Source organism: Chionomys nivalis, chromosome 10 (genome assembly GCF_950005125.1).
Source record: "Chionomys nivalis chromosome 10, mChiNiv1.1, whole genome shotgun sequence".
NCBI lineage: Eukaryota > Metazoa > Chordata > Mammalia > Rodentia > Cricetidae > Chionomys > Chionomys nivalis.
The window spans coordinates 36,908,890-36,936,450 of NC_080095.1; the positions used below are offsets into that span (position 1 = coordinate 36,908,890).

Consider the following 27,561-nt stretch of genomic DNA (forward strand, 5'->3'; position numbering starts at 1 on the left):
ATAGACCAGTACTTAGAGAGTGGGAGGAAAACAAATGAAACGAAGCTTCAATATGCTGTTCCCTGTGGGCCGGTTTGTACTGGCTTAATATCACTTTATTTTACAGATATTTCTGTTATCCATCATTATCAGCTTGGCAATCTAAGCATGCAAATGTAAGGAAATTACCCCAGGACACCCAAATAAGGAATACAAGCTTTCTCTAGCAAGCTGACTTCTTTATGAGTGAGGAGAGATACTCCATTGTGTAAATGTACCATATCTTCTTTACCCATTCTTAGTCGAGGAGCATTTAGGTTGTTTCCAGGTTCTGGCTATGACAAACAATGCTGCTATGAACATAGTTGAGAACAAGTCCTTGTGGCACTATTGAGCATCCTTTTGGTATATACCCAAAAGTGGTATTCCTGGGTCTTGAGGTAGGTTGTTTCCTAATTTTCTGAGAAATCGTCATACTGATTTCCAAAGTGGCTGTACCAGTTTGTGCTCTCACTAATAATAGAGGAGTGTTCCCTTTCTCCCACATCCTCTTTAGTATAAGTTGTCATCAGTGTTTTTGATCTTGGCCATATCTTACAGGCATAAGATGAAATCTCAGAGTTGTTTTGATTTGCATTCTACTGATGGCTAAGGATGTTGAACATTTTCTTAAGAGTCTTTCAGTCATTTTAGAATCATCTGTTGAGAATTCTCTGTTTAGGTCTATATCTCATTTTTTTAAAAACTGGATTATTTGTTCTTTTGATGACCAGTTTCTTGAATTCTTTGTATATTTTGGAGATCAGTCTTCTATCCAATGTGGGGCTGGTGAATATTTTTCCTATTCTGTAGGCTGCCATTTTGTTGACCATGTCCTTTGCTTTACAGAAGCTTCTCAGTTTGGGAGGTCCCATTTCTTAACTGTTTCTCTCAGTATCTGTGCTATTGGGGTTATATTTAGGAAGTGGTCTCCTATGCCAATGTGTTCAAGTGTACTTCCAACTTTCTCTTCTAAGAGGTTCAACTTGGCTGACTTAATGTTGAGGTCTTTGATCCATTTGGACTTGAGTTTTGTGCATGGCAATAGAAATGGATCTATTATCATTCTTCTACATGTTGATATCTAATTATGCCAGCACCCTTTGTTGAATATGTTTTCTTTTTTTCCATTTTATATTTTTTGGTTCTTTATCAAAAATCAAGTGTTCATAGGTGTGTGAATTAATATCCAGGTCTTCGATTCAGTTCCATTGGTCCTCCTGTCTGTTTTTATGCCAATACCAGGTTGTTTTCAATACTGTAGCTTTGTAGTAGAGTTTGAAGTCAAGGATTGTGATGCCTCTAGAAGTTCCTTTGTTGTACAGGATTGTTTTGGTTATACTGGGTCTTTTGCTTTTTCATATGAAATTGAGTATTGTTCTTTTGAGGTCTATAAAAACTTTTGCTGGCATTTTGATGGACATTGCATTGAATCTGTAAATTTATTTGGTAAGATTGCTATTATACTATGTTAATTCTACCTACCCAAGAGCATGAGAGATCTTTCCACTTTCTGGTGCCTTCTTCAATTTCTTTCTTCAAAGATTTAAAGTTTTTGTCATACAGGTCTTCCACTTGTTTGTTTCAAGTTACTCCAAGATATTTTGTTGTTTGTGGCTATTGTGAAGGCTATTGTTTCTCTGATTTCTTCCCCAGCCTTTTTTTTTTTTTTTTTTTTTTTTTTTTTTTTTTTTTTTGGGTTTTCGAGACAGGGTTTCTCTGTGGCTTTGGAGCCTGTCCTGGAACTAGCTCTGTAGACCAGGCTGGTCTCGAACTCACAGAGATCCGCCTGCCTCTGCCTCCCGAGTGCTGGGATTAAAGGCGTGCGCCACCATCGCCCGGCTTCCCCAGCCTTTTTATCATCTGTGTACAGGAGGGCTGCTGATTTTTTTGAGTTAATCTTGTATCTTGCCACATTACTGAAGGTGTTTATGAGTTGTAGAAGTTCCTTGATAGAATTTTTGGAGTTGCTTCAGCAAATAGTGAGAGTTTGACTTCTTCTTTTCCAATTTGTATCTCCTTGATCTCCTTTTGTAGCCTTATTGCTCTAGTTAGAACATCAAGTACTATATTGAATAGATATGGAGAGAGTGGACAACCTTGCCTTGTTCCTGATTTCAGTGGGATCATTTTGAGTTTCTCTCCATTTAGTTTGATGTTGGCTGTTGGCTTGCTGTGTATTGCCTTTATTATGTTTAGGTATGTTCCTTGTAACCCTGCTCTCTCCAAGACCTTTATTGTATTTTGTCAAAGACTTTTTTTTAGCATCTAACGAAATGATCATGTAGGTTTTTTTTTTTTTTTTAATCAGTTTGTTTTTATGGTGGATTACACTGACAGATTTTTGTATGTTGAACCATCTCTACATCTCTGGGATGGAGCCTATTTGGTCATGGTGACTGATTTTTCTAATGTGTTCTTGGATTACATTTGTCAGTATCTTATTGAGTATTTTTGCATTAATATTCATGAGTGAGATTGGTCTGTAATTTTCTTTCTTAGTAAAGTCTTCCTGTGATTTGAATATCAGGGTAAATAAATCTTTAGGAAGTACCCCGACTCTTCTGCTGTTAGTTCCTTAACTGTTGACTGTCCCTCAGGATGGTGTCCAATAGAGTTTGAATCATCTCAGGACAGTAGTCTCTTCATCATCATTGCCAGAGATCTGAATCCTTCAGCTAACGAGATTTTCCTTCATCAACGAAGCCTTAAGACTTTCCCTTTGTTTGAATCCAATGTTCCAACACAGCCCTACTAACACCAGCTTCTCCTCCCACGTATCTCCCCATATGCTGACACCCAACCAGCACCATCTGTAGGACCAGAGATGGGCTTAGTCCCTCTGCTCTGAACAGGAACTCCAGTTCAGAAATAAAAGTACTTAAGGACCATTGCAAAAGTCAGTTTGTGTGCAAGTACCAAAATCATACAGGCTATCTCGTTAGCATGCACAGTTGCTATGGCTTATGTATAAACCATACATAAATTTACTCATGAATAAATTTCATAGTTATTTAATTTTATATAAAAACAAAAATGCTAGTTTATACTTTGCATGCCCTTTGTGTTATCTACTATTTCCTATTCTTTCAGTCTTGAGCTCCATTGGTATTATTGCTGAAATAGAGTAAAAATATTGGTGGGTAAGAATACAAAAAGGCATGGGCCAGCCCTGAGAGAAAATACCCTCTAGAGCAGTGGTTCTCAACCTTCCAATGCTATGGCCCTTAGATATAGTTCCTCATGCTGTGGTAACCCCCAACCATAAAATTATTTCATTGCTACTTCATAACAGTAATTTTTCTACTGTTATGAATCATAATGTAAATATCTTATATGCAGGATAGTTGATATGCAACCCCTGTGAAAGGGTCATTCAACTCCCAAAGGGGTCATAACCCACGGGCTGAGAACTATTGCTCTAAAGAACTACAATACTGCTCATCACTTGATAGGTGATGAAGGATGCTACCACCTATTTCTAAGATATACTGAAGTCCCTGGAGATCAACTATTTCACTGCTCTTACTCCATCTTTATAGTCATTGGTCTAGGCTAATTATTTCCCTGGGTACAATGACAGGTTTAGAAACAGACAAGCAACTTAATGGGACCGACAATAGAACACTTCAGAATTCTTTAAAAAAAAATTACTTGAGAAAGAAATTCTCATATCAACTCACAGAGAAAGACCCGGAGCTGTTGCATAAATCTTGTGATCACTAAGCAAGGGAGGAGCAGGATGAAAGACAAAACCATGAAACACTTTGTAGAAGGCGCGAGTCAAGCTACACTCTTCCATGCAGAGCTACTCTTAGACTCTCTCCCTAGGGAACCCTCTAAAACTCCTTTGGAATGTAAGGAAGTTTGGTTAGGTTTCCCACCATAAAAAATAAAAATAGACCTTCCTGAGTTCCATGAATAAAAGGTCTCAAGGTCACAAGGTCTAGGAAAAATAGTAGGGACTGAAGTCTACCTTCCTAATACTCTCCCTCTGTCTGAGGAAATCAAGATGCAGGCCCACATCATTTTTAATACTATCTGCATCCTCAGATTCTGCTATTCCCATCGCAGGCACCAAACATATGAATGCCAACAATATATAGATGCTAGAAACATGGGCTAGCTCACAGAACTAGCTCAACCGATTAAGAAAGAAGATGACGCTGAACTGCCAAAGGCCACTGTGGAGATGGTGGGCCTGGTCACCATTGCACTTGTCTTTCCTGCATCCACACAGCTCAATCTTCCCTCTGCTCTCAAGGCACCTTATACATGGTTATTCAAAAAAATTGTTCCTGAATTCTGTACTCTTTGGCTTCTGAATTATTAACTCTTTGCGTTTAGGAAAGACACTAAACTCATGGTCCCAGTGCCCCGTCTTACAAAATGAGGATGTGTCTCTTGAAGCTGTTGTGTCAATGAAGTGACTCACAAACAGCAAGCACAAAGAACAGCGACCGACTGGTGTGTCATGAGTTCTGTTTATGTTTTTATTTTCCATGAGACATTCTCATTCTCGTGGCTGAGAGCCACCAGCTCAATCCCCAGCCTTAAATGCATGTGTTGAATGAATGAAAGACCCTTGGCAGGGGGGTCTGTAAAACTACTCATATTTTATCTTGAGGCATTAGGAATAAGTTTCAAATGGTGGAAATTGAAGCCCTGGTATAGGACTTTCTGGGAGAGGATATTTGATCACCCTCATTTGATGATTCCTATTAATGTTTTATAAGTAAATTCATTGAGTAGAAGGCATTCAGGGTAACATTCAACCTAAGATGTACTGACATTCCCAGAAACTTCCATCCTTAACCTGTCTTAGGGCTTACGTTCCAAGCATTTTCTCATCCCTTCAGCATACAGTGGAGAAACCCAGCATGAATCCCCTTACCCACCTACTTTAAATGCCATCACACTGGGGAGAATTTTCTGAGCATAGAGTTGCCTTGAAGTCCCTAAAATTGACTTCTCTGGATTAATTCCTAGACTACCATCAAGCTGACCATGAGCTGTGAGCTGCCTACCAGGTCTTTCTGTTTCCAGAGCAAATGTACCCAGAGTAAAGATAGCGTAGAGGGAAATTTGTTATGGGGAAAATGAGGGGAAGTAGGCAGTTGTGATGGAGAAAGAGATTCACCTTCAGAGAAAGCAGGCATTTTCATGTGATAAATCTCTCCACTGTGTGGACTCACTAGTCCCAAGCAGTGTTAACAATTTCTTCTATTATCTTCTCGCTCTGACATAAGCTTGGGAGATCAGAAGTGTAAGCAGGTAATTCAATTGCCTCTCTTCCCTGCCAAGCTGTTAAGCAGGCACTTCTAGCATTGCTTGGGCTTAGATCAGGTTTCCCAGCAGCTGCCAAAAACGAACCTGATAAAATGAGCCCTTTGAGAAGCAAGGGAGGAATGTGGGAAGTCTGGGGGATGGTCTTTCATGTGGAAGCAAACATGGCTGCCATGTACTTGTGAAACTATGAGACAGAAAGAAGTCAATCACAGGCACACGATATGCTGAAAGGAAGAGGACCTCAGTATTTCCCATAATTATTCATAGAAACAACAACTTGGTGTTTATCTTGCAGACAGCAGAGGGTTGGGAACACAGAGCCTGTTATCCTAACACTCCACCTGTGTCAAGATTTTATTCCACGTTCATTCAATAACCTTTCTTGAGTCTATCTTGAGTGCACACACACACACACACACACACACATGCACACACTCCCATGGACATGAGAGAAATAAGGAAAATATTTCATATTTTTAAAAGGGGGTATTTAGGAGTAAAGTGGGGATAAAAGGGAGTGACGGGGTGAATACGTTTACAATATATCACATACAGGCATGAAATTATCAAAAATTATATTTAAAAAACTTTTAAAAAGCTCAGTGAGGCAGAACACAGCACTGGAACAGTGGAGATGAATAAGGTCATGGGGTTTAAGAGGGATTTGGATATAACATTAATAAGACTTGCTTGACTGGTGAGATGTGTAAAGGAAACCCAGGGATGCCAAACAGCAGAAAGGGAAGAGAAGAAGCCATGTTAGCTAGGCTTATTTCCAGACACCACTTGGGGTCTTGTAGTTTCTCACAAGTGAATGCAACACAGGCTGAGGAAAGCTGGGGGATCAGTTCAGTACAGGACTCAAAGGGTCAACGTTCAGGGCTCCAAATGCCTCCACGAATTCAGGCTGTAATTCTATCAACCACTGAGTCTCCTTCAGCCCTTTGCACCTGCTACATCTAATTTGACTCAAGCAGGCAGAAACAGCCTTCCAAAGCACAACCCAGCACGCTCTGCTAGAATAACAAAGCTTGACAGTAAAATAATTCTTCCTGGAGAAAGAAGACAGAAAGAAAAGCCTGTGCTGAGGCTTCGGTCTCAGAAATTAAAGAAACTTGTACAAAGTCCAACTGGGAAACTGTCTACACAGGACCCAGACTAAATCCATATGTCTTCATTGCTTCTAGCACAGAATCCTGCCTTCTTACCTCTCATGCTTCTCTAGGAAAGAAGAAGAGGGAGTAGGGGGTGGAGAAGGAGAAGGAACTCTATATTTTTGGAGGACAAAATACAGCTTTCTCCTCTTGACCTCAGAAGCCCTTGGGAAAATGTAGGCATTGGTTGGTAGAGAGAGAGTGAAACTGTTGGAAGCTATAGCCTTAGGACCATGTATCAGGCTCTCGAGACCTAGGGCTCTCGCTTTATCTTTATATGATCAGTGGTGAGCAAAGTTATACCAAAATCGGTGGCCACGGCATGGAAAGGTTACTAAGGTACAAACCTTGTGTAGCCTCAGACAGGGGAGGCATCTTGGGAGCATTCATGGGAAGACTAGTCAATCACTTCCAGCCATGTGAACCCAACCTGTTGGCAACATTGATTCCTAACTCATTATTCAGAGAACCTCTGGAGTCTGAGATGGAGCTATCCAGCTGTGGCAATATAGCTTTAGGGTCAGATACTCTGGTAAGTGGATTTTGCTGGCTGCTTGCCTCTCCTGATCCAACTCTCCCCCTACCCTGGCTGTTCATCTGAGATTTCAGTTCCCGCTACCACACTCAACTCAGCTCTCTGCTAGAGGATGACAAGGGGATACCAAAAATCCATTCTCCTTTTCCCACCTTGCTTTCCCTCTGGAAAAAAAACAATTCTTTTCCATTAATCTCAACTATATTCTTTAGGAAAAGGTGTTGAGTTGAGATTTGTTTTGTTTCATTTATTTTGGTTTATTTGGAGCCAGAGTTTCTCTGTGTAGCTTTTGGTGCCTGTCAAAAAATAAATAAATAAATCAATTAATTAATATAATAAAAAAAACTAGCTCTGTAAACCAGGCTGGCCTTGAACTCACAGAGATCCTCCCGCCTCTGCTCCCAAGTGCTGGAATTAAAGGCATGTGCCACCACTACCCAGGAAGAGGTGTTAAATAGCTTTTTATCTTCTATTTTTCAATAACATGGCTGAGGCCAATAAGAAAAAACAAACCTTAAAATCCGTGTGTGTGTGTGTGTGTGAACACTGTAGTCATCCTACAGCTTTTGAGCTGGTGGATCTAGAACAGCAGGTCTCAACCCTTTGGGGGATGAACAACTCTGTCACTGGAGTCACCTAAGACCATTGGGGAACACAAATATTTACACTGTGATTTGTAACAGTAGGCAAACCACAGCTATGAAGTAGCAATGAACATAATTCTATGGTTGGGGGTCACCACAACGTGAGAAACTGTATTAAAGGGTCACACCATTAGAAAGGTTGAGGACCACTGTTAATAGAGAATAGTAGGTAGAACCTAATGATAAAGTCAACACAGCAAGTGACATCAGACAGAAAATTCCAGACCAGGGAGACATTCATCTCAATGACATGAACCAGTAACCACCCTCATTGTTACAGACACTTGGAGTTGTGCTTTTGTTATCTGTCATCCCTTCGAGGCTCACTTCCATTCTTACTCTTCCATGGGGTACTTTCCCGAATCTTTGCAGCCCCAAACATGCACCAGCTCATAAAAGAATCTGCTCCAAATGTGATTTTCGGCAGACACAATACATTTAAAGCAACTGTTTTCAATCCGGATTCCTCTACTCCCTGGCTGTGCGGTGTTAGGAAAGGTGCGTATAAAATGCGTGACTCTCGGTTTCCTCATCTGTGAAATCAGATAAAACTTCTTTCTAAGCTGAGAAATCAGTGAGAGAATGCAACTGCCTTCCATAGCTGGGAAGTAGAGTAGCCTGCTTGGGGAAAAGGTGGCCTAGTATTGGGGCTGGGCTGTGGCTCAGTTGGTGGAGTGTTTGGCTATCACGAAGGACGTCCTGGGTTCGCTCAATCGCTAACACTGTATAAACCAGGTATGGTGGCACATGTCTGTGATCCCAGTACTCAGGAGGTGAAGGGAAAAGGGTTAAAAGTCTCCGTCTCAGACCATCCTGGGCTAGACAGGGAGTTGGAAGCCAGCCTAGGCTACATGAAATCCTATTTCAGAGAGAGGGAGAGAGGAAGGATGTAGGTGGGAGGGAGGACATGGCATTTCATTCTCTGAGTATGCCAAAAACTCTATTAAGTCAGTATTTTTGTGTGGGTTGAATGAATGAATATGACCCACGCCCATCTTTAAGCCTAGGTGGAGGCATGAGCTGAGCCCCATCTATCAAGTATGTACAACATCTGTCCACATCCCCCTTGGCTCTCAGGCAGCCTCCCAGCCTGCACCGTTGTAAACTTATAAATTACCTGGAACCCCCAACTCCATCCCCAGCATTGCTCCAGGCAGCCCCTGGAGCTTGTATGTACAGCACAGCCCATGGCCAACACTCTGAACCGAGCAGGCTGTGATCAGTGATAATAGAATAGTTTAGTAGCTGAGAAAATAATAGAATATTGGATTAAGCAAGATGGAAAGGGAGAGCATGCACTTTCAGATTCTGTTTCAAACAGTGGTGCAGAGGAAGCCAAGCCCTGTACAGCTATCAGAGAGGAGTGCAGCCTAAGGAATGGGGAAGAGTCACCTGATCATCCCCTTTATTGCCTCCCAGAGGCAAAACGTCCGGTCACCATGCATTCCCCAATCGCCTGTGTGCTGGTTACCTACCCTCTGATTATTTTGTCTCCATTAAGATGCAAAGAGAGCAAAGCCACCCACTTACATCTTTCCCTGTTGGCAGCATCGAGCAAGAGGCTGGCAGAAGAGGGAGCTGAAATGAATGTTTAAATGGAAATTATACATAGCCTTATGTTTCAGCACCCATGTCACTGCAGAAACACGCAAGGCCAACTACTGAATAAAAGCTATAGCTTTTCCTTTATTTCTTAGAGCCAGTGATATTAACTCCCATGAAATCTGTCTCATAGGCTACCTGAAATCCTATGGATCTATGTGGTTAATAATGAGATAGAGAAAAAGATAAGGGGAAAGAATGTTTGTGAATCAAATAGTTCTACTCGAAGGGATTATTCTATGATTCAGCAGAATTTATTTTTTCATAATTCCAATGCGTGTTATTATTCCATTCTAAGCAAAACATGGTATTCCAATTCTAACTTACCCCAAAGCAATAGATTTTTGCTAGTACTAGTTCATCAACATGCGTTTCCTGAGTACCCAGTGTGACCTACCTAAGAACTGCACTGGCCGCTGCACAGACCCTGGTCTCCAACTAAATTAGCACCATCCTAGTAACCGTATTATTATCCCTACCACATTCTAGAGCAGCAGAACTGTCAGAGTTTCCACTTCCTTAGCCCTGCCTCTTGCCTGGACTCCCCTTCCCCACAATGAAGCCAACCCAGGTGCCTCTGGAAACTGGGAGCCCGGAGACAACATCTGGTACACTGAGGGAATGTGTTTGTCTCAGCCCCGCTCAGAATAGTAACTGACAAGCCTGAATCACACAAGTTCTAAAAAACTCACGAGAAATAACCTAAGAAATCTATAGCTGCCTCCTCCAATTTCACTCCCTGTCTGGCTGCTTATTGACTCCTGCAGCCTGTATTGACAACCAGCAACCCTGCTTCTGTCTGCCTGCTCTTATGCAGCGGTAACCAAAACCAGGGGGTGGGGGGAAGAGCATCAGAGATGTGATTCATGCCTGAGACCCTGTTCTCTAGCCAGGTACCAGCCTACAGAAAGAATTTCCAAGAAAAAAGGAATGCAAGATTCGTTAGAAAGAAAATGCCAGGGTCCTCTTCCTTCTTTCTGTTTACCTCCCCCCACTTCCTCTTCCGCCAGGGCCACATACTTCATCTGACTCCTTCAAATCGCTGACCCTTCCCCACGTAACCTCCCAAATTCTACTTCTGCACTAAGAAAAAACATCCAATATAAAGAGGATGGGGCATAACCAGCCCCACCACTGCTCACATTCCTTTTGCTTTAAGGTGAGCTGAAAGACTTACCTGCCGAGCTCCAGCTAATTTCACTGCAGAAATGGAAGTGCAGAGTACAGATCCCTGGGAAGGCATAACCTTGGGAGTGGGGGACAGAAGCAGTGAAGAGAGGGGCCACCACATTCCCCAAGCCCTCCAGTCCTGTGTCTCTGCCGGAGCCAGCAATTGATAATCTCACTAACACCTACAACAGTGTGCAGGAGGCTGCCTTCTTCCTAACTAACACCGCCCTCAGTGTTCGTGATTTTGCAACTCTTCTCTCACCCTTCAAATCTTAGTGCAGTGCTGGCAATTAGGAACCTGCACACATCTGGGGCCTGGGACCGGGTGTTTTGTGCATACAATGGGAGCGACAGCCAGCAAAGAAGACTCTCAGCGGCTTCCTCCTCTCCCGGGAGATTTACTAGAATCTGCAGGCTTGTGTCATGCCAAACCTGTCCCCTTTCTGAGAGTGATTCACCAGCTCAGGAAGTCACATGGACCCAAGAGTCCCAGAATGAGCACCCCGTTCTGGGAAATACCGGGGATATCTATTCCCCTATTAGCCAGAGCCCTTCAATAACAGCTGTGATCAGAATGCAAAGCTGAAGAGGACATTTTGAAGCTGAGCTGTCACTGCCCTGAGCAGAACAGGAGGCAGGGCAAAAGGTAGGAGTCAATTGCAACAGTTACCTCAGTTCCTTCCTTCCTATTGGTCAGTTCCCGGGTGCCAGGCAGTTGCACATGTCTGGATATTCTGAAATAAATGCAGGGGTCCTGAAACCATTTATGCCAGTCCTACGTAGAAGCGCTAAGTCACCCAGTGCTAGGTTAGATAAAACGCTGAAGGATATTTTTGGATTGAACCTGCCATCTATTGCCGTCTATTTATTCCTGCTTTAGACAAGAAGCAGAAATGAGGGGGTAGAACATTATCTATGGAGCTGTCATTCTGCAAGACGAACAAAGATAGACTCACTTATTACCTATAAACCTCTCACAAAGAAAGGGCATCATCTCCAGTTGTTTCTTAATTGTGTTAATTTTACTAATAATACAAGTAGTTGAGCTTTACGCCATTGTTGATATAATTCACAGCATTTCCCATGCTTTACATCATCTCATATCCCAGTAATTTTATTAGGTGTGCACTACTGGTCATTGTCTGAGTTAGAGCATCCATTACTATGATGAAATATTATGACCAAAGCAACTTGGGCAGAAAGAGGGTTTATTTGGCTTATAATTCCACAGCATTGTTCATCTTAAAGAAAGTCAGGACAGGAACTCAAACAGGACAGGAACCTAGAGGAAGGAGCTGATGCAGAGGCCATGGAGGGGTGCTGCTAACTGGCTTTCTCCCCATGGTTTGCTCAGCCTGCATTTTATAGAACTCAGGACCACCAGCCCAGGGATGGCACCACCCTCAATGGACTGGGTCCTCCCCGTCAATCACTAATTAAGAAAATGCCCTACAGACTTATCTATAGCCCAACATTATGGAGGAATTTTCTCAGTTAAGGCTCCTTCCTCTCTGATGAATACAGCTTGTACCAAGTTAACATAAAACTAGCCAGCACAGGTATTTTACCAATGTCAGAAATGAGCACATAGAGTTCTGGAGACACTAGACAACCTATCCGTGATCATAGATTACTAAGGTTGTCTCAGGATTAGAAGCCACACAGCTACCATTTCAGACTCTGTCAGGCTTTACCCCATTGCGTATAAGCTCTTAGTAGACCACGAAGTTCTTTCTATGTTCTGTATTTAAAATCTACAGTCCTTTGTGTGTGAACTAACTTCAGGTCAGCCCTATGCTGTACTAAGGCTTGCTAAGGAACATACGCATGGGCTTGAGGCCTGAAAAGAAACAAACAAGTTCCTCATAATAACAAACTGCTTTAAAACACTTGGAATTGGATCTTCTTGATTCAAATCCATATAAGTACAAACTTTCTATGAACCATCATATATATTCAACAAATAGATCTATCAACCCACTTAATAAATTTCTGTTCTCATTGACGAAGGCTCTCACTGTTAAATGTGAGGTTTTGAAAATTCTAAGCAATTATTTATTCTGACTTTTCACTAATTCAGATCTTTCTGGTTACCAAGTGGAAAGTCCCGCTTATAAACCTTTTCTTCAAAACGTTAGCTCATTCACACTCACGATGTCCTCGGGGTCGGCAGAAGGCCCTGCATCCCTCATCTTATCAATATTCAGAAGAACATGCATTGATTGGAAGCAGGTCAGTGGTGCGAAGCACACAGCACACGGTGTATAATAAGCCACGCCGCACACAGAACTTCATCATCTGACCGGCGATCCATCACTCGCTATGTGCTTTCCAACAGAAGCACCATCTTAACAGGTCCAGTGCCTCCTGTAAACGGCTGTGATATTAGAATCTAGCAAACCAGAGACCTAGTCCAGCTTCTGCAACTCACCGCTCTTACCTGACCTAGATGTTACAATTCTCAAAACTAATCACCTATAAATGATGAATGTGTTGTGCTGCCCTCTGGCTCTGGGTGCTGTTCTTGGACTATGCTGATTAGCTCACCTGAGGAATTGGTGTTAAGGGTGAGTTATGGATTTAGTCTGCATGTGCGCCAGTTAGCTTTATACTAGTTAAAAAGTGGTCCCCTGCCAGATACAGGCGGTTTGTAAAAGCCGAGGGACGTAAAAGTCTGCCTTTGTTTCAACTGTCAAGTTTGTGTTCCTCCGAAACCCATGTGAGAAGTGACTAAGCCATTAGAGCTCCACTTTCCGGATTGGATTAGCATCTTCTAAAAGAGGATCCCAGGGTGTTGTAATAATTGTGGCCTTCACCAGACAATGAATGTCCTATTAACTTACTATTGGACTTCATAGTGTCAGAACCATGCTATGTAAATTGCTGTTTATACCACAGAGCAGCTGGTATAAGATGCTAGCCTTACAGTCAATGGTGGGGGGAGAAGAGGAGGAGGAAGAGAAGGGAAGTCAGAATTGTGGTGTCTAACTAATAGTGATTATAAGCGATGCTGTCTAGTCCAGTGGAAGAGCAAGAGTCCAATAAATAGTTCAATGCAACCCATGCCTCTAGAGGATCCTCAGGTCGATGAATTTTTCTCTAGCACCCTTTGGAAGTTCATCATCCCAGGAAATGAAGTGAATGTTTTAGGGTTGACTGACTGACAAGCAGGTAAAGTTCCTCTGAAGTCTGTCTGTGAAGCTAAAGAATATAAACGTGCTACCCGTAGTGAGCTTCAGTTCTAGAGGCATTACCAATGTAAATTCTGTTGGCTCAAGGGAGGCACACCGGATTCTGCTGAACATGACTGGAATTTTCAGAAAGCTCATTCTGCCTTTTCCCTGTTGTTCGGGAATGAAAAGAAATGGGGGTACCGTGAACCTTAGTTCCAAGGTTAAGTAACAACAGCAAATTGTTATATCTTTTCCACTCTTAGAAAAATTAATCTTAAAGATGAAAAATGCATTTGTTTCTTCCATGACTTTCGATATTCCCAGTAGAATAGAGAAAATTGTTTTGTAGTTGTTTCTCTGCCAGCTGAGGGGGAAAAACTCAATTGCTTATTTTTCCATTCTTCATATCTTAAAATTAAATGGCAATAAATCTAGTCTAAATGAATGATTCTGAAAGAATCCCCACTAGTTGTATCTAATTCTAAATTCCTTCTGTAACTGCCAGTGTCCTGAAGAAAAATATATCTCATCTAATTTGCATTTTTCCTAGAGACCTGTTTGACTAGTCTATAACAGAAGAATTCAATGGCTTCAGGTTAGCAGTAGTACAAGAATTTGAAGACCGCGACCATTACAGTCATGGAGATTTTCTAAGAATCTAAAATACCAAGACATGGCTAAAGTGAATAGTAAATACCAACTATGATGATAGTCTATTAACAGCCAGTTATTGCCATATGTGGTCCAGCTAAGTACTGTTTCACCAGAAAACAGCTGAAAGTCCAATGCCATACATTACCGCAGAGGACTTGCAGGTTAGCACCAAAACAAGTCACAGTAAGGGACAAGTTCAATGATAATCAGAGAAACAGGACAGAGAGATGGACGTTCTCATCCACAGAGACTGAGAGCTGTAAAGACAATCCCCAAGGGTAGTTCTCATCTAGAGAGTCTAAGAGCTCTAAGGACAATCCCACACCCTGCAAAGCTCCCTGGGAATCTTAACTACATCTATCAACTCAGCCTATCAGGGACCATCAAGCATTCTGTCATTTATCATACATTTATCAATACCTTATTAAATATTTTTCAAAACAAAGGTATAGACTTCCACTTCCGGGAAAATGGGGAGACTCAGTCATCCCTGACCCTTCTACTAAGTACAAACATTAGTTATTGATGGAGGCATGTGAAGTCTCTAACTCCAGTTAGTTTTGTTTTTAAAACGTTCATATAGAGCATACTGTCTTCTCGGTAGAGTAACCCTTTTTTGTTGTCATGTAATTCTCCCTGTATCTTATAATTGTTTTTTTATCTAAAGTCTAATTTATTTGAAGCTATCAATGTTACTCAAGATTTATTCCAATTTATATTGCCAATCTGTATTTTCCTAGAATTTTACTGTTACCCCATTCTTGTCATTTTATTAAAAGTGGCTGCTGTTTATAGGGCAAATGGTTGGGTTATCTTTTTAAATCGAGCTGCCCATTCTCTTTTACTTTACATATTAGGCTTTTACATTTCATCTTGTTTGTTGTTTTTACGTTAAAGAATGCATTACTGCTTATTGTTTTGCATCACATCATCAACAAAAAACAAAAGAATATAGAAAAATGCCATCAGTCAAAAATATTTAATTCTCGCCGGGCGGTGGTGGCGCACGCCTTTAATCCCAGCACTTGGGAGGCAGAGGCAGGCGGATCTCTGTGAGTTCGAGACCAGCCTGGTCTACAAGAGCTAGTTCCAGGACAGGCTTCAAAACCACAGAGAAACCCTGTCTCGAAAATCCAAAAAAAAAAAAAAAAAAATATTTAATTCTCCTTTACTGAATCCTTTACCCAAGAGTAAAATGAAACACATTTTCAAAATTTATATGCAACATATATACTAAGAGAACTCATAAAACGGAAACCCAACAATTTAAAAGAAGTAATACCAGAGTGTGTTTTCCAGCCAGACACTTAATTAAATTAGGAAGAAATAACAAAAGCAATTAAACATAATTTTGAACTAATCGAGATACACCAAAATAATACATGAAACAACAAAAGACTCAAGAAAATCAAACAATACACTACAATGAAGGAAAATAAATATATAACATATAAAATGTATGATGGATCAAAGAAAAATCCTAAAAAAGAAACCTATTTTTATAAGCATACATTAATATTTTGCAGTAATGGGTTTCAGTTTGACATTTCATCTATGCTCACAATGTATTCTGACCATATTTACCCAATATTCTCTCTTGTACCCTTCTACTTACACTGATGCCCATTTTCTTCTCAAAGAGACTTCCTTCTACTTTCCTGACTTATTTATTTATATATTTATGTATTATTTTGGCATTCCAATGAACTTAATTAGGTTGACTTACAGAAATATGGGTGAGATGTTACTTAGAGCCACATGGGCAACTTATCAGTGACTACATCACTATATAAAATATCCAGAAAAGGAAATGTATAATATTAACTGCAAATCACATATCTCACGTCAATCATCTAAATTAAAAAAATGAGAATGGGGAAAAGTGGAAGAGGAGGGAGAATATAGGGGGAAATACAGTCAAAATACGTTACATGTATATATGAAATACGACACTAAATAATCATACTAAAATGAGGTGAAGGCATTATGTCTCAAGATTTAAAAAAATTTGAAGGAGAAGAAAGAATAAAGAGAAAACCAGCAGCTAATCAAAGTAAAAACAAAAAGTTTAGAAAATGAATGAAGCAACAACAAAAATAATTCCTTCAAGAATCAATACAACTGAAATAGCTCTTTCAAGACTGACAGAGAAAAAGGAAGCAAATGAGCAATATTAAGAATGAGAAAAGAGATGTCAGTATAACCCTGGACGATGCCAAAAGGAAAACCAAATGAATAGCAAAAACAATTTTAACAAATAATTTTGACAATTTAAATGAAATCTTAAATACTAACAACCACAAACCATCATTTGGTATTACCTGTCAAGTAACTTACCTATTAGGAACTCATATTCCTAATTAAAATACTACCCAGAATGGACCTGGTGACCAGACCCTGATGGTTACAACAGAAAGTTCCTCCAAACATCTACAAAAGGATGAATGTGAATTCCATAGACTAACTTTAGACAGCAGGAGAGAAGGGAATATACTCCCAGCTATTCTGATGACAGAAACATTCCTCTGATACTAATATGAGACAGAGACAACGTAGAAAAGAAAACACATAATCTAATAATCCTACATGGTTACAGACACAAAATTCCTAGCAAAATATTAACAAATAGAATTTAATAATAAACATAACAAATCATACACTGTGGATAATAAACTGTGGTTTATTCTAAGTGTGCAAGTTGTTTGTATATTAAAAACTGTATGTATGTAATCCAACATGATCCCAGACAAGAGCCGAGATCATTCAGTCATTTAAACTGAACAGGAAAGGCACTCACTAAAATCCAACACCCTCACAATTTCAAAAGGTTTTCAAAACTATAAGAATAGCAGTAAGTTTCCTCATGTTAATAGAACTCCAAAGTTAATTTTATATCCCCCCCCTTAAGATCAGGAACAAGGCAAGAACGTCCACATTATCACTAAGCATAGTGTTGGAAGTTCTAGTCTGGGAAATAAGGCGGGGGGTGGGGGGTGGGGAGAGAAAAGAAGAACAAGAAATGAAATGCAAAAAGTGACAAAGATAAAAAAGAGAAGGGAAGGGGTAAAAGGAAAAAAGCAAAATATACAGACTTGAAAGCACTATCCCTATTTTCAGACAATGTGATTCCCAAGTAGAAAATTACATGTGAGTTTAGCAACGTATCACAGAGAACAAAATATGCACATAGATATTAATTATATGCCCATATACTTACAATGAACATTTACATAGCCAAAAAAAGTCATTTATAAACACTGAACAAATTAAGAATAACTCTAAAAGGACTTGTATGCTGGAAAGTGCATGATGCTGATGAAAATGATTGAAGCCACTCTTAATACATTGAGACACACTATGTTCATGGAGTAAAAAACCAACACACTAAACATTTCAGTTAACACAGATTAGCATCCAGGTTTAATGTGATGTCTGCTGACATCTGAGCAATATTTGTTATAGATACAAACTTTCAAATAGTTATAGGATGGAAAAAGAAACAGAGTACCTAATACAATATTGAAAATAATATTGAAGCAAAGAAAATCAATTTACCCGATTTCAAACCCTATTGTGTAAGTATTGAAATAAAGACTGTGGGAAAATGTTACAGGGAGAGACACAGGAATGTGTGGCTGAAAAGTTAGACCAAAACAAATACAGTCAGCTAATTTTTTTAACAGAGGTACAGACGCATTCCACGGAGAAAAATAAGCTTCACAACCACAGTAGAGGAACAATGCCCAGCCAACTTCCCAGACAAGTAATGAACTTCAATCTAAGAGTCATGTTTTTATTAAAATTATCTCTAAGTACATCATGGACTGAAAAAGAAAAATGTAGAAAAGTAACATATTTAGGAATAAAACATAGGTAAGACTCTTGAAGATGCTACATCTGGAAAAGAATTCTTGACAATAAAAACCTGATTACCCTCCCAAAAATTGATAGAGTGGTCTTCATTTAAATAATACTCTGCTCAAAAGGCTGTGTGCGGAGGATGAAAAGGCAAGCTACAGAAAGGGGCGATGCGTGTGCAAGCCTCACATTTAACAAAACACTAGAAAGAACTCTCAACTCCACGTTTATAAATCCATTGAAGTATTGAGAAGAGCTGACAATGCATTCCACTAAAGACAGCCCAAAGACGACAAATACGTAGCAGGAAACACATTCCACATCACAAGTGACTGAAGAAATGTGTATGGACACCACAGACTCAGTGAGATTTCACTGTTGCAATGCTATAATAAGATAAGAATGCATACAGTCAAAATGCTATGACCAAAGGCCTCCTGCGTGGGCCTTCCAGAAACTGTTGTCAAGACCTCTGGAAAACACTTCCGTGGTTTCATTTTAAAAATTACTTTGCAATTAATGACAAAGGCACTACTGGGTGCTCATATGAGAAAGTATTCCTAAACATTGACAGCCGTTTTTTTCATAATAGCCAGATATGGAAATAATGCAGTACCCTACCATGGGTGAATGGCTGAATAACAGCGATATATGTTTTACTGAGGGAATAAAGCTAAAGCTGAAATTTTAGCTGATACTTGCGTAAGACATGACTTCTTTTATGCAGCATTTTGCAATAACAGAATTACAGAAATGGAGGGTGGGTTAGTACTCTCCAGAGTGTAAGGGGAGAGTAACTCTAACACAGGCAATTTGAGAAAGCCTCGTGGTGTTATCTGTCTTTACTCCTCTGCCTTGCCTGAGCTTGCATAGTCATTTTGTTAGATGTTACTGCAAAGACAAATGGATAAAGGAGACTTGGTAACTCCTTGTATTACTTCCTATAACTGCATTCAGACACACAATTCTTGCAAAATGAAACTTTTTTTTTTTTTTTTTTTTTTTTTTTGGTTTTTCAAGACAGGGTTTCTCTGTGGCTTTGAAGCCTGTCCTACGGTCACCAAATGATGGTCTCTTTTCAGTAGACTAGTGAACCTGAAAATCAGAACTTTTAGCATCCATCATGGGTCCTTGGACTCTCAAAGGTAAAAATAATCTAATCTATCCTTCAGCTATTTTATAATGCTCTAGGGATTACAACTATGCTTGTGTCAAACAAGATTGATTTAATACTTAGCCTTGCTTTCCAACTAAAAGTAAATTATCTACATTTTTACTTCAAACATTAATTAATCATTTTTCTTTTTGTTTTTTGTTTGTTTTCCTTTTATTGAGACAGGGTTTCTCTGTAGCTTTGGAGCCTGTCCTGGAACTCGCTCTGTAGACCAGGCTGGCCTCGAACTCACAGGGGTCGCCCTGCTCTGCCTTCTGAGTGCTGGGATTCAAAGTGTGCACCACCACCGCCTGGCAGGTATCTTACTTAACAAAATACTATTCTGTTATCCCTTGTGAATTACTTTTGACCTGAAACAAACTAGTAGGTACCTGATATGAAATAACTTTATTTCACTTCACTTTCCTAAGGTGTTCTTGCAAGAATCTGTAATGCAAAATGACTACTTGTTTGACAAAGATACTATTACAAATAATAATAATGATAGCTACCATGACGTATAATACACAGGATAATCATAACACTAAATCAATAACTAACTAATACTTATTGATCAATGTCAAGCAGCCTGTACCATTTCACTTATGTCTCAGTATATTACAAAAAATAACTTTGATCATTGCCATGTACAGACTCACAGAGTTGTGTTTTCTAAAACACAGGTTGCACAGATTCAAAGCTAGATTCTCTGACCACACAGTCTATAATCTTAGACACTATATTATCATTCCAGCTTCCTTTAAGATCTAACAAGCCAATCATGCCAATCTATCTGAAATATCACAGGATGAAATTCCTGCCATTCAAAAGGAGAGGATCAGATGTCTATGAATTCAGCACATCTCTTAGGGGCGGGATCATTAGAGCGTGTGCATTGTAACTGTATCAGGAAGCAGCAGAATCAATACACACATTTCAGTGAACCCAGACATTCAGTAGTGCCAAGCCTCATATGTTAACTTCTTCACAGTGGAGCCCTGGGTAGCTAAACCATCCTTAAGTCCTGTGACATAGTTTTGTGTGTTTAGCAATGCAAACACCTACTGGCATCTTCTAAGTCCAACTCTTGAGAGATCATCACCAAACTCCACCTCCAATTAGTGGGTCTTTGCAATGCTTTCATTTTCATTGCTGCTTCTGTTGTCCCCTCATTTCTTTTATGTTCACATCCACTTTTCCCTGGCTCTTGGCTTCCCCTCTCCCAGGTTGCTTCTGTTCAACAGAGTTCTCGTTCACACTTGCAGTTTAATCAGTCTTATATAGTGTGAAGGAAGAAAATATTCTGGGCCCAAAGAAAGGATATCCCTTCTTTCTAAGAGTGACAATTATTAGAAATGTTTGTCTCAATCCTTGCTAGGTATGGAAATAGTTTTTAATGCATAACATTTCACCTAATCCATTTCTTGTACATTCTGAGTATACCAGAAAATATGCATGACTTTCTTCAAAAACCTGCTTTTCTTTTCTATCTTCTTTCTCTTCTTCACGTCCACACATCACGTTCACTATCACACATTCACACATGAGCACTTGTTTTCTCTTGCAGATATTTTAGGGGTGTCATTCTGCCTGCCTCTCCTGCAACCCTGCCCAGTTACAGCAAACTACACAGCTCCCTGCTGTGCACCTAAGAACTCATCCTGGACCACAGGAAGTGAAGGCCAGTACCTCTTACCAGGACTTGACAGGGTTTCAAAACTGTCACAAAAATAAGCAAGCCAACAGAAGCTTGTATGTTCTCTGCAGGATAGTGTCTGTCCTTGTGAAGATATGATTATTAAGTTTTTCTAAAATCCCTAAAAGCCCCGCTTTAGTTCCTTTTAAGTACTCATGAGCACAGGGTCCACACCTGCCACAGCTAAAGGTCGCCAGCCTCTTTCAGATATGCTCACACACTTAAGGAATTAGCCTTCTTGGTGACCTTGGTTGCCTTTCAAGAGCTCATACTCTGACCTTCTTCCATCCAAGTGTCTCAAATGCGTCTATGGTAGGACTCTGATAATCCAGACATGGCTGACTTCTATTAGCCTGGGTCGATAGAGAGGAATAGTGAAAAGGTGGTCAGAATCAGAACCGTGGCTCACCTGAAATACTCAACCAACAATGAGAAGATTTTCTTTCAAGGGGTAGATCGCCATGGCAGCGCTTACTCTGTGTGAGTGAATGGTGTGTACTGGTAACTCGAGAGAGAAGCTGGACTAGGAAGACATGCTCGTCATTCAACAGCTAGTGAGAAGGCCAGCTGAAGAACTGAGACCTCCCTCTTGACTCCACATTGCAAGGAAGAAAACAGAGAAGCAATAAGCTAGAACTTATAGGGAAGGTCCTGCATGAAATATGTGGTATTCCAAGAAGGATGATTTCCTAGTCCTTTAACCTTGGTGTCCTGGATACTTGGATTCCTCCTGTAAGCTTTTATAAAGTGTAATGTGAATCTGTTTAGGCCTTGTAGCTCCATAGTCTCTGCCACATCTATTCAACATTGCCATTGTAAAGAAATTATATAATAGAGAATAAACAAATGAGTGTCTCTATATTCTAATAAAACTTTATTTATAAAAGTGGTCACCTGCATTAGGACTGTGAGATATAGTTTAATAAACCTTGTGCTAGGATCATCACAATAAAGATCAGAAAGCACCTGAAGTTTTAAAAAATGGGCACAAAAATAAAGAATAATGAAGGATGGCTTTCTAGAAGGTATCAGTAGTAATGCAAAACAATATTAGCTAAAATTATGATACAATTATAAGTAGCACCAAAATAGTAACCGAGTATAGAAGAGAATCTAGGATCTACCAAAGTTTAGGAAATAAAAGGAACAGTACAAGCCAGTGACAGCATAGGAGGGATCACTGGTAAATTGTACTAATAAGTTTGCAACTTGAAAAACAAAAGGATATGATACCTCTCAGTTCGGTACTTTGTGTCAGAACTCAATTTTACAGAATTTTTAAGTTAAATTGAAAAATAAGAAAAAAGATGAACATTTAATATCTACATTTTTAAACAAAGAAAAAGTCCTGGAAGAGATCATCATAAAGGAAATAGTTGATAAACCTTAAAAAAATAGCCTGGAAAATATACAAACAAAATTAAGGCAAAAATGTCTGAAATATTATGATATGTATCGGTAACACTAAATGACAACAATAGTAACTAACAAAATGTCCATCAAAATGATAAGGGAAAACTCAGTGCTGGTGGAAGTAAGAACTAGTACAGCCACGACGTATGCCAGCAGGCAAGTTCCATCCAAAACAAAAACTAGAACTACCATATGGTCCAGCTATACTACTCCTGGGAATATACCCAAATGAATCTAAATCAGCATGCCACGGACGCGCCTGCACATCCATGTTTATTGTGGCAACTTTCATCATAATCAAGAAATAGAATCAACCTAGGTATTCATTAGCAGATGAATGGATAAATAAAATGTGTTGTACATACACAATTCAGCTATTCTAAAGGAGGGGGAAATTACATCACTTGTAGAAAACTGAGTAGAATGGCCATAATGTTAAGTGAAATAAGCCATTTCGAAAGACAGCATCACCTTTTTTTTTTTTTATCAGACCAGAGCTGTTCACACACATATGTAACATAACAATAGGGGAGCTGTTTAAGAAGAGCCTAGCAGGATGAGCAGACCAGAGACTGTGTTGGAAAGGGAACATGCTCAAAATATATGTTATACTCAAACAAGTTGATATTATAAAACCCATTTTCTTTGCAAAAGGCACATGTACTAATTAATTATAATGAAAACTTTAAATCCTCAAGAGAAAATGATAGGTGTATAGCACAAAGGAAAAGGAGGATATTCATGCTATAGACTGTGAAAGTTTTAAGGACAAAACCATACTTCCCAATACCAACAGCGGCTAACAGAAGTGAATATTGCCACCTATACTATGCAGCTAAATGTAAGCTGTAAAAGCAATATTTTATAGATACCAAGAACATTACCAATTCTTATACCTTCTCATCAAATAATCTCACTTGTTAGTAAAGAGGCAAAACAGTAACTTGTGTATCCAGATGTACACAGAGCATCATTAACACCAGGAAAAATGCAGACTATGTGTAGAAAAGAGGGATCAAGTAAAATGTGGTACATTAATACTAAAGAATATTATTCAGTCATTAAAACTACATTTTCTAGCAATTTAATGACTCAGGAAGACAAACTAAGAGGAATGGCAAAATGTTATTTCTAGGTTGATGATTTTCTGACTTTTTAATATCTCTCTATAATTTTCACATGTTCTGCACCAGGTCAGCAAAACTTTTCTGTAACTAGTCAGGTAGTAAATATTTCAGGCTTTGCATGATATAGTCTCTGTTGGAAACACTCAGGTTACCACTGAAGAAGAAAACAGTCAACAATATGGGTACAAATGGACATGGTTGTGTTCCAGTTAAACCTCATTTATATAAACCTCTGAGTATCCTGTTCTATAAGGACACAACTTAATTTTCATAATAAGAAAAGGAAAATTTGATGTCTATTATCAAAGTTCTTTATTATCAAAACCATCCACTAATGTCTATCAAAACACTGTTGTCCCTTTGCCTATATTTATACCCCATACCTGTCTCTTCCCTCTCCCTCTTACTGGTCCCATTCTTCTCCCCATATACTGCCCCTTTTATTACATCCCAACTTTCTCCAACCAATTTCAGAATTCAAGGTATGATGTTGGTTTTTTCAATAGTCCATTACAAGACCATTTTGAGTTTCACTGGTGCACTCCTTATGTCTAACTGTGCCCCAAAATCCTTGCATTTGTCATTGGCAAACCAAGTTAAAATCCTGGTTTGATCCCTTACTTCTTGGATGACCTCAGACTTTAACCAGAGAGTGTTTTTATTTACCTGAAATCCAACAAAATAACAACAGTGATATCCCACCAGGTCAATGAAGTTATAGAAAGAAGTATCTAGCCCTGAGCTGATAGATATTGAGCAATTATTAGAGATTGGTGACTTTTTCTTTTGAAAGCTATTGGATGAGTCGGTTTTGAAAGTTAGTTGTACTTCAATAAGGAAGAAGGATTTAGGATTTAGGAAGGGTAGAAACTTCCTACTCTACAAACAACATCCTGAGATCTGAGAATGCAACTCTCACAAATTTATGCCAGGACTATTCTCTCCCCATAGTCCAAATAATCCAAATAGGAATAAAATACACAAAGCCACATTGCTAATACTAGCATCCTAGGACAGCAGGCCAGTTTACCACCAGCAGCATCCTTCCCTTTGGGGGTCTTTATTGGATCAGAGGATGTTATATGGAATGGGAGAAAGAATCAAAACCAGACGCATGTGAGATGGCAAGAGCTGTCTCTTAAAAAATTGGCCAGGAATCCTCTGTGCCAATACTAACTGCCTTCTGGTAAAGGGTTTATAATCTAAATGTCCCTAAAGGTCATATGTTAAAGGTTTGTTCCTGGTCTTGATGCTATGGTGAGGCGGTAGAACATTCCAAAGGTTCCTGTGGGGGCACAGATTATTTGGGGCTTGTGTTGAAATTGCCACTGCTACTTCATCTCCTTTCCAGTTCTCCTGTTTTCTGGAGGTCACGGGGCAATCACCCTTGCTTCATCATGTGCCCTCCGCTATGATTTTTCTACCTCACCACAGACCCTCAGAACACAGCCAACCAAGCATGGGTGGGAACTTCTGTAGCAGTGAAACTAAAGGAATCCTTCCATTTCAGTTGATCATCTCAAGTATTTCAGAGAAACGACCGAAAGTTTCTAAAACACTTTCCTTCCCTGGAAAGAAGTCACTTGTACCAAATCGTGGCCAGAAGTCCTCATCCATGCAATAAATGACAGACGCTTCCCACATAACCAGTGCTTTACAGCCACTATTCCAAACCCTGGAAACAGCCCCATGCAGAATGCAGGTCAGGTGCTATCAAGGTCTTTATGCAAAGGAGGGACACAGAATTCCAAGAGGTTAGGTCACATCTTATAGGTCGCATGGGGTCTTGTAACAGAGTTCTCTTCTTATTCAGTATTCAAGGCCACCTTCTGCCCCATGCCCTTACTTTCAGCACAACTCCGGAAGATTAGAAAGCTAACCCGAAGAGAATCAAATTATATGATGTATTCTTTTTGGAAGAAAAAAAGGAAAGAAAGTAGACAATGCCATTTTAGCAACATTATGTACAAAGGAATACAGTGGGACTATGAATTAGAGGGTGAGTACAGCCATGAACCTCAGAACCAAAAGGCACATGATCTGACCGATTGAAAGAACAATGGGCACACCACCAGGCTCAGAGGCTAAAATCCAAGATTCAATTTCTGGCTGTGTCCTTCAGAGGTTTTGTGACATGGGTTACTTACATATTCCAGACCTTAGCTTGCTCATCCATCACCCAAAAATGAGTGTTTCTACCCTAAAGATGAAGTCTTTATAAACTCTATAAACACACACAATACTACCCTAGTCTCTCTCCTAAGTATTTCAGCAAGAAGCCACAGGTTGCCGGGCGGTGGTGGCGCACGCCTTTAATCCCAGCACTTGGGAGGCAGAGGCAGGTGGATCTCTGTGAGTTCGAGGCCAGCCTGGTCTACAAGAGCTAGTTCCAGGACAGGAACCAAAAGCTACGGAGAAACCCTGTCTCGAAAAATCCAAAAAAAAAAAAAAAAAAAACAAAAGCCACAGGCTACATTATTTCCCTATCATTCCTTCAAAGCTCCCTCATACATATGGCCTCAAACAATCTCAGTCGTACAGTATTTGCCTGGAAAGTTTGAGGCCCTCTGTCTGACTAGCTAGCACCACCAAAAAGAAAAACGACCCCCTCCCCACCAAAAGAAACAAGTAGCAAATTGTTAATCCAGGAACACAAAAAAAGACAGTTTTATCTACCCACTTGGCACTATCTTTGAATCAATGGCTACAGAGACCATTGAACAACTTTGGAAGGCAAACTTTAAAATTAATTTTTTTCTTTCATTTATCTTTTAAATTATGGCAAAGAGATGAAGAGGAAGAAAAAGGCAATTTTAGGGTAAAACACTCAATTAACTCTGGAAATCAAACATAATAAACTGAATATGGATCTGTCTGGCTACTGTAACCATTTCTGTCTGCCCTCATCTCTCCATCCATCCATTAGCCTCCTGTCTCTCTTTAAGAAGACAAGCAGATGCTGAAAATAGGGCGGTTTTTTTTTTAATTTGCTAGTGAATAAGAAGTCTAATTAACTTAGAGATCCTTATAGATAAAGTGAGTTGTCAGAAACAGAGAGGTTTTGTTCAGTTTCTGTCAACTTCCTAAATGGCCACCATGGTTAAAAGTCAATGTGTATCTAAGTATTTGCTTAGCTTGTCCTGTAGATTCAGCCCTGACCTTGAGTTCTCAAAACATTTCTCAAGTGTCTTCTTGTGGATGTCACTAAACAGAGAGGATAGTGAAGGGGTGATAAAAGTATATTATTAGGGCAGGAGAGATGGCTCAGTGGTTAAAAACACCGACTGTTCTTCCAGAGGATGTGGGCTCAGTTCCCAGCACTCACATGGTGGCTCACAACTGTCTTTAACTTCAATTCCAGTGGATCCCACACCCTCTATTGGCCTCCCTGGGCACCAGGCATGCGTGCGGTGCATAGATATACATGTAGGCAAGCACTCATACACATGAAATAAATATAAATCTTTATTTTAAAAGTCTCTTATCATCTACCTTATAAGAATGCCTTGTGTATAGCACAGAGAAGTAGGAGAGCTGAGCCTCGGAAGTTTTAAATGAAATCCATTACGGATTTGAACATCTGCTCCGATCCAAACAGTGAATAATGCCCCATGTGAGTGGCCAGCAGAATGGTCACTCCATCTTCTATCAGGGTATTTTCCAGTCACTGGCCTTCTGTCCCTGAAGGAATGAGGCACATCCATCACCAGAAGGGGTAAGAGGTCCTCTATAAGTTCCGGCAATACAGGGTCTTAGATTTATAACTGTGCTGGCTCATTGAGTTCGGAGTCAATAAGAGGCTATTTTTAATACTATTAATTTGAATTTTTGTGCTGACTTAATAATCTTTTTAATTAACTTAATTACTTTTAGATGAAAATATGTTCATTTTAATAACGTTTTGTGACTGTGAAAGTTATAAATATATGCATGTATTGCTTAAAGTTCAGAAAAGAAGTTTTAAAAATATTCAAAATCCCCCTTAGCCCCATTATCCAAAACTCTCTTGTTAGCAAGTTGCTTTCTCACCTTCTGTTTTTGTGTGTTAAGTGTCAACTACATGGTATCTATAAAA

General features: G+C 39.7%; 1 protein-coding gene across 34 annotated transcripts in view; it reads right to left on the reverse strand.

Moving 5' to 3' along the window:
- Nrxn3 (neurexin 3) overlaps window positions 1-27,561 on the reverse strand; it is a 1,560,627-nt gene that overhangs the window by 1,322,850 nt on the left and 210,216 nt on the right. Inside the window, exon 1 of one of the 34 annotated variants that reach the window (XM_057782555.1) lies at window positions 10,420-10,577. The exons of the other annotated variants lie outside the window; for them this stretch is intronic. The gene's annotated coding sequence lies outside the window, so the exon portion shown is untranslated. Of the gene's footprint in view, window positions 1-10,419; window positions 10,578-27,561 lie in introns of those variants that run through there. 34 annotated transcript variants of the gene reach the window in all.